This window comes from Artibeus jamaicensis, unplaced genomic scaffold, assembly GCF_021234435.1.
Source record: "Artibeus jamaicensis isolate MK-2021 breed Jamaican fruit bat unplaced genomic scaffold, CSHL_Jam_final contig_426, whole genome shotgun sequence".
Taxonomy (NCBI): Eukaryota; Metazoa; Chordata; class Mammalia; order Chiroptera; family Phyllostomidae; genus Artibeus; species Artibeus jamaicensis.
The window spans coordinates 12,136,682-12,145,519 of record NW_026521826.1 but is presented as its reverse complement, the minus strand read 5'-3'; the positions used below and the strand labels follow the sequence as shown (position 1 = coordinate 12,145,519).

General features: G+C 39.4%; 1 pseudogene; it reads left to right on the top strand.

Moving 5' to 3' along the window:
- Positions 1-2,651: 2,651 nt before the first annotated feature.
- Positions 2,652-8,471, top strand: LOC119057876 (40S ribosomal protein S15a-like; annotated as a pseudogene).
- The last annotated feature ends 367 nt before the right edge of the window (positions 8,472-8,838 follow it).

Below are 8,838 nucleotides of genomic sequence, written 5' to 3'. Positions count from 1 at the left end.
CTGAGATGAAAGACCTGGCCTGGGATATGCATCTGCTTTTCAGGGTTTGCTCTTACTTAAAACAAGTCTAAATGGGAGAAAGCATTCAAAGGATTTGGGAATTTTACTTTTTCACAATGGTGTCAGTGCTGGTGAAGTTGATCAAAACAGAGAACACAATTTGTTCGCTCAAACTTTCTTGATGTCAGACATCCAGAATTTGATTTCCAGCTGGGCTAGTAACTAATTGTACTATATTGGAGAAGCCCCTTGTAGATGGAGCTTGTCTCAGCTTCATCTACAAAACGGACGCCAGCATTTACCACTCTTAGTCTGGGTGAGAGTCAAATGGAACCGCAGATGCAAGCCTCCAGGCACCTAGCTGACAGCTGGTCAAGATGTGCACTAGTGCTGGTGACGAAGCATTTGGAGCAGTAACATAGCAACCGCATGGCAGGACCAAGGGTTCAAATGTCATTCATGGGGCTGATGACCACGATGTCCTCACTCGAAGATAAAATGTTGGGTTGGCCAACATTTTGTTTGTTTTTTACTATAAAATGGCTCCAGTAGAGCTTAGTTGTCTTTAACTTCATTCGAAACAATTTCGTTAGCTTATATTGTGACACTTGTCATATCAGCATGCATTAAAAAATCAAGATTGATAAATTTTGTGTAGTCATTTTTAAATGGAAGATGGAAAAATATGTGGTATTTTTGACATATTGTGCTTTTATTATTTTGATAAAGGTAAAAAATAAATGAAATGCAAAAAAAGTTGTGCAGTGTATGGAGAAGGTACTACGACTGATCAAACATGTCAAAAATGGTTTGTGGAGTTTCATGCTGGAGATATCCTGCTGGATGATGTACTGCTGACATACTCAAAATATCCAAATCAATAAAATTATTGGTGAAAATGAAAAAGGTGTGTTTTATTTTATGGAAAAATCCATAGGACTTTTTGGATAACCCAATATAACAAATGGCCAATAAGCACATGAAAAGATGCTTAATCTCACTGAGCCTTAGGAAAATGCAAATCAAAAGCACAGTGAGTTATCACTGACACTCATAGGATGTCTAGGGCAGAACGAAACAGGCGTTGGGGAGGACGTGGAGAAAGAGGAACCCTCTTGTGTTGTGGGTGGGAACGTAAACACGACGCGGTGTGGCTCCTGTGGACAACATGGTGGTGGTTCCTCAAAGAAAATAAACACAGAACTACCATATGATCCAGAAATTCCACTGCTGGGTATTTAACCAAAAGAATTGAAAGCAGGGACTGGAACAGCTGTCTACACCTATCTTCACTGCAGCATTCTTCTAATAGCAAAAAAGTGGAAGCAATCCAAGTGCCCTGTGGTTACCAGGGGCTGGAGGAGGGAGAATGAAGTGTTAGCATTTAATAGGGGCAGAGTTCCCCTTTATTTATTTGCTTGCTTTATTTCCTGGCTCCTCCACTTGAATATAAACTCTGTGATAGCCGGGATCATGTCTTTTTCCCAGGGTTTCCCTTTGGGAAGATGAAAAAGTCCCATAGATGGATGAAGGTGAAGGTGGCACAACAATGTGAGTGCATACATGGAAAGAGTCAAGATAGTAAATTGTGTGCTATGTGTATGCTACTTACTATAATTAGAAATATAGAAAATGTACCAATAAAGTCTTTTTATGTTTCAGAATAGTGAGGTAATAAATATGTTTTTTGTTGTCTTGTTTCCTCAGTGCCAATCCATTTATTTACCCACATATTTTTCATTCATCCATTTGGTTCTAAACATGATATTGAACTCCTGTAGTACATCAGTTACAGTGGTCTGCAGCTGCATGCGGATCTCCCCAAACTTAAAGTCTAGAAGGAAGTCTATTATAGGAACAGATAAGCACAGGATCATGTGACAAGTATAACTCACAGAAGCAGCGTTTGTAAGATGGTGAAATAATATAAAGAACAGGAAATGTCCCCTGGCTGTTGTGGCTTAGTGAATGGCGTGCCAGCCTGCAAACCAAGAGGTTATGGTTTGATTCCCAGCAAGGACACATGCCTAATCTGTGGGCCAGGTCCTTAGCTGGTGGTGTGCGAGAGGTAACTGATGTTTTTCTCCCTCCCTTCCCCTCTCTATGAAAGTAAATAAATAAAATCTTAAAAAAAAAGAGCAAGAAACAGGGGGATGGGAAAAGGAAAAGTAACAAAGAAAGAAGTCTATTTTACATAAACTCAGTGGGTACCTCATTTCCCCCACTATTTTACCAAAAAAAAGTCTGGATTTATGTTATATCTATTATTTGGTTCAATATTTTTTATTGCAAAAGTATCATTGAATTGCTGATAGTGCTCAAGGTAATTTAATCTACTCTCTACACTATTTTGTACATGAAGAAGCTGAGGCCTATAAAGTTGAAAGGTAGAGTAAAACGTCCCACGATAAAATTAGTGTCAAACCTGCCTGGAATACAGTGTCAAACCTGCCTGTTTTCTTGCACTATATTACCTTTTCCAAGGTGGCCACACATGTATTTGTCACCAGTGAACCAGTACTTACGGACATCACATGATCTCATATTTATATAGCACTGTCTTAAACCTTTCAAATTTTCATCAGCAGTAGTAAGGTATGTTTTTACTTCTGAGAGGTCAAATGACTTCATTCTGGTTAGAAAAGACGGTCATGATCTGTGCTGCTGATGTGAAGAACTTACTTGAATGTAAGTCTGTTCATTTACTTATTAGTCATTCATTTAATAGTCAAAACACATTGGAGGTTAGGTGCTGTTAAATACAGTGGGAACACAGCAATGAAAGCACACACATAATTCAGCAGTCCCTTCTTAAATAAAGTGTTTCTATCATAATTAACGTGTGTCAGAATAATTTTTTGGACAAGAGCCAAGTAGTATTTTACAGCTGGTTCAGTGCTTAAGTGTTCTTGATATATTACTCAGCAACTTTTCATTCTTCTCTAGATTTTGTTTCCTATTTTGAGCCTCAGAGACTAGAAATTGATCAGTACCATTATGTGAGATGGAAGTTCTAGGAAGTAGAGAAGATTTTTATGGGGGAAATGATGATGTCTTTAGTTTGGGACAAACCAAATTTGGATTTCCAGCAGCATGACATCTGGGAATAATTTGACAGATGCTTGAAAGTTTGAGTGGAATTTGAAGGGAGGTCGAAGCTGGAAATGGAGAGCTGTCTGCAGAGATGGGAGTTGAAGCGCTATTTGATTTTGCCTCCCATCAAGACCTCCAGGACTGCCAGGACCCTCTTGTGTTCTAACAAGCTGCAGCAGGCACCATGCACCTTGGGGACTGTGGAGCATCTCAGCAAGGGAGTGTTAGGAAGGACACAGAGGTTTGGGCTTATAGTAGGTGGTCTGGGGGGTGGTCAAGGATGTAGGGCTCCACTCTGGACTCGACACTGGCAAGAGGCAGGATAACTCTATAACTGGGTACCTTCAAAAATATTTTTTAGAAGTAGGCCAGACTATAGCAGTACTAAAGCTATAATTAGTGTAGAAGTAGCAGTGTCTCCTATTCATCTGAATAATGAAGTATGGATGCTAGGTCATTTTTGTGGTTCATACAATATTCATGGTTTGTGTTCAGAAATAATTACTAAGGTCTCATTTGCATCTTGATGCATCCATGTCTCAGAGTAGCCTTCACAGATGTTGACATTCAATGCCATTGTTGTTATTTTCATGGGGAGAACACCAATGCTTAGCTGGGAGCCCCCAGCTAGATCTAGAATGGCAGGGGCTGGACTTCTTTCTCAAGAAGTAGGAGAAAGAAAGTTCAAGAAAGCCTCTAGAGACCCCCCCCTTACCCTCCCAGCTTGTAATCTGAACAGTGGCAAAGCAAGTGAAAGCAGAATGAGAAAAGCCTGGAAAATACAACATACGCTTTCCCTACTTCACATTTTAAAACACACACATTCCTACATTGGGAAACAAGAAATAAAATAGCATGGCTAAGTATTGTGCTTTGGAAATGATTTCCACCCAGAAAAATGGTTGTCATTGGCTGCATGAGTTCATGCAGAAAACTCTGTTAAATTCATTTAATTTATTTAATTGGAGTAGGTTGTAGTCATTCAGTGCCTGACTAAGAAATCCTATAGTTTGTTAACAGTTTTGTCTGTTATCAAGACTCTTGCAACATTCTTAAGAAATTGTAGCAGTGTGATAAAATCATGTCTGTCCCTCAAACCAATTTTACATTCGTCTGTAAGTGACTGATTTCTTTTGATTCTTCCTGATCTGCTTGGTTCTTGTTAGGTTGGATTTTAAAATTCTTGCCTGTTGCTCAGAGTCTCAAGGGATGTTGTGAACCCGTCGGGATAAATGGACCACTAGGCTTTCAGGAAGAACTTCCCAGACTTGGTTTTCTCAGACCAGATTTGTAAAGTTCTTACAAGTACCATGGTTACTGCTCCTTTCTTCAGCAGCTGATTCTATGCATTTGCATGGGGTGGGAATCTGACTCCTAACCCCAAACTGCTCACTGTTTCTTCATTTGAATGGGAGCTTCCTTTCATCTTGACCCACACCTTCCATTGTACAGACCTTTGTGGTCTACACCCTCCATCTCAGCACCACGGGGATTTGAATGTTTGTTTCTTCTCAGCCCTCCTAAGACATAATGCCTGGGGGTGTCCCCTGTCACAGTGCTCCTTGGGGGATTTGAGAAACCCCGACACCCCTCGGCCTCCCTCTGTCTGCTTCAGCACCCCCATGACTCCCTAGAATGAACTCAGCGAGATGGAAGTTCGGAGAGGCTGACCTGGCACAGAGCAGGCTGCAGCCTTCTTGGCTGTGTCCCATCTGCCTTTCCGGGCCATTTTCCCCTGGGAAAAGCCCTGGTAGGGAGTATGCAATGTGTGGGTGTTTTCCAGTCAGGACTTTCCACCGATTGCTTTGATAGCTCCATTCGTTATGCTCATTTTGATCTAGCATGTGAAGTGTGAAGACAGTGGGCACAGGATTGCCATAAAAGAGTTATTGTTGACACATTTCTTTAGACCAGTAAGGAGGCCTGCAGGACCACTGGTAGACTGCCAGCAACTACGCTGCAAAGCTCCTCCCTCCTCTGTGGTCTAACACATAAAAGTACAGAGCTGCGAGTGGCTAGGAGCCATCCTCAACCCTGCAGGAAGATTGCTTTGCAGATTAGGAATCAAATCTGGGCAGTTTTGGAGCCTGAGAGATATTCACAGGCCATTGTCATTTAAATAAGGTCTTTTCATGCTTTTCCTAGTGATCTGAGCCCTTGCACCCTGAACACAGAGCACTATTTTCTCCCTGACTGACACAGAAGTCCACAGTGTAGCATATGTGGGTGTCTCCCTCTGCACCAGAATTACACATGATTTTGTCACCAGCTGACACTGTTAATAAGGGATTTACACATATTGTGAAAATGTCTACATATGACCTAAATGCATGCCAATTGGTTAAATTAGTGTTGTGGCAATATATTTTGGAACTTTTGTTGAGCTCTTCTGGGGTAAATTGCCCCTTAAATAAAAACATATGGGCGGTGGAAGTCCCAGGGGCTTCAAATCAGCAAAAGCTTGGCAATCCCAATGGGTTTTGGTGTATTTGACATCAGCAAAGTTCATTAAATTTGGGGCCAATCTTGTACCTGACATCAGTAGACAAATTGACCTTAAGAATTTCTGGAGACTACAACTGACTGTGCCCTCATAATACTCAGCTGTGTCCACAACCCTCTCACTCCCTTGGGCCACCGTGACCTTCACTACTGCCTGAAATACCATGTGTATCATGAGCTTCCGAGTTTACCTTCTTTAAGTCTTCCAGCTGGGAAGTTCATATGCAGTTCCAGCAAATGGAAGAAAAGTGTCTATTTCATGTATGGGCACTGTATTGCTACTCCTCTGAATCCCTGAGAACAAAGACGTAATCCGTTCTAATGTATGGATACTTATTTTATGACATCATACATTCCTGAAGGTAAATAAAATGTAGGTCTGTCATACAAGTTAGCTTCACTGAGTGGAAAACTTGCCATTACTGGGTAGTGTGTTGCTATTAGATAAATGAAGATGTGAGATAAAAGGCAGTCAAACAGAGAGCTACGGCTTCTTCCTGGATAACCCAATGATTGTTCCCCATTTCCCTTACATGTTTGTATTTTCCTTTTCATTACTATAGTTATTGGTAAATTTTATTCCTCCAACACCAGTGTTGTAGAGCATCTCAACAGGCACCAAGTATAAAGAGGATCGCTTGACATTTAAGCTAGGAAAACTCAGGTTGAAAAATCTATTTTTAGCAGCTGAGCCCTGTAATATATATATATATATATATAAAATTTGTGTTTATATATATATATATATATTCCATATTAAAATTTCAGAATGCAGAACATGTCTCTTAAATAAGATATATATCCTATAAATGTAATATCCTACTCTTGCCTTTCATTTTACCAGTAAGTTCTGCTTTAGTAATACAAATATTAAAATAAGATTTAGGTAAGGAATCTAAATGAATATAATTATGCACTATTGCAGTTTTTTTTAAAGCAATAGAAACTTTATGCCAGCTCCCCTCCAAAATTACCATGGTACATCTAAGCAGACATTAATTTAAATTACAGGATGTATTATTACATTCTTTATAGATATAGCAAAAAATAGCACAAATGCTTTGTAAAAATCGTTTAGGGAAAGTTTTATGGATGCATTATTTTTTTAGTTGTGATAAACAACTGCACTACATCATCCAAACAATACTAGAGCTTTATGCCACCACCTACAAAGATTAGGAGTTAACATTTTTTAATCAGAAAGAAAATGTTATAATTATTTTAAAATATCTATTTTATACTATAAGGCACAGCCATTTTCAACATTTTGTAACTTCATTTTTCTTTAGGGCTTAATCTCAGAACTTTCATTGGAAGGAAATTGTTTGGAGGGGAAAAAGTAAAGCACTGCTCTTTGAATCCATGACTCTTACATTCTTTTATTTTCTCAAATGATTTGAGAAAAAAACCAAAATCTTCCTTTCCCTAACCTTCCTTGACCATGACTCTTTATTTGCTCCAAATTCCTACAGTGATCCCCTCCTATCATTGGTATTTTTAGAAAGGCAACAAAGAGGAAGTGAGAAAAAAGAAAATAAGTGGCTGGTAGGCACTTTGGAGATCATCTCCTCCAATCCCTTCGATGAACCCAAAATAGAAACAGGTTTGTAAAAGGTAAGTGAGCTTTGGAAAAACAATAGGGAGAGAAGCATAGGAAGGTGATAGTTCTGAGCAGCTCAAGCTGCACTTTCCTCTGGATCTGTTGTGTGAGCTTGGGCGTGTTGCTTCCTCTGCCTGCTCAGTTTCTCACCTGTGTAGTGAGCACACATGACCTACTCATAGGACTCTTTGTGAGGGATAAAGGAGACAATATGGTACAGTCTTCCCTGTGTGTCCATAGGGAATTGGTACTGAAGGGGACTAAACTTTTGCCACCCTAAGGCTATCTTTGGGGATATTAATTTTAAGCTGGTTATTTAGAAACAAAACACTCAGAAAGAACATTTGATCCTCTCCTTTTTCTGCCCAAGATATTCATATAGAAAAATCTGTTCCAGGAAGGAAAGTCTAAGAGCATCATTTGTAGTAAGTATAGTAGATAAAAAGGCACCAAGCCAGGGCCTGGTAACCAGATCACTCCATGTCCCATTGAGGCAAAAATTTTGCCTGCCATGTATGTTCTGCTCTTCCTCAATTACCTGTAAATTACTCGTTTTCTTTAAAATCCCATCCCTGCTCCCCCCATTTCTCCTTTGGTCAAAATGAGATATACATCCAGTTTTACTTCATTGTCTTTGGAATTTTCATGCTTTCACATATATTCCCTGTGCACGCATATTAAAAATTGATTTTCTCCTATTTATCTGTCTCTGTTAATTTGATTATTAGCTCAGCTAAAAGAACTTAGAAAGTAAGAGGAAAAGTTTGTTTTTTTGTTTAGCTACTACAGTTCCGGGACACACCATGGATATCAAACTTTTTAGATGCTCAACTTTCTTAAAAAAAATGCTTTAGCTCTTTCTGCCATCTTTCCATGTTGCCATAAAGGTGAGCATTAATGTCCTGGCTGATGCTCTCAAGAGTATCAACAATGCTGAAAAAAGAGGCAAATGCCAGGTTCTTATCAGGCCGTGCTCCAAAGTCATCATCCTGTCCCTAGCTGTCATGATGAAGCATGTTTACATTGGAAAATTTGAAATTATTGATGACCACAGAGCTGGGAAAATTGTTCTAAACCTCACTGGCAGGTTGAACAAGTATGGCATAATCAGCCTCAAATTTGATGAGTAACTCAAAGATGTAGAAAAATGGCATAACAACCTGCTTCCATCAGTCAGTTTGGAGTCATTGTACTGACAACCTCAGTGGGCACCATGGACCATGAAGAAACAAGATGAAAACACACAGGAGGGAAAATCCAGGAGTTATTTTTCTAGGGACGTAATGCATACATGCAAATAAAATGCCTCAATGGGAAAAATGGCATAGTAATTGCATGTAACCTATGTATACTCTCTGTATGCTTCAGATCATCTCTGGATTACTTATAATACCTGATACAAAGCAAATGCTCTGTAAATAATTGTTTCACTGTATCATTCAGGGACCAACTTTGTAAATTTAAAAAAAAATTTTAATCTGCCAAAGGTTGAATCTGTAGGTACAGGCCAACTGTATATGCTGTCTTTTGCTGTTTCCTTTTTTAAGGAGAGAAAAAGGTGAAGACAAAGATTGTGTGAGCTTAGGAAAGAGGCACTGAAGAGGAAAACTTTGAAGTACTGAGAATGGCCTTCTCCTAGCTTC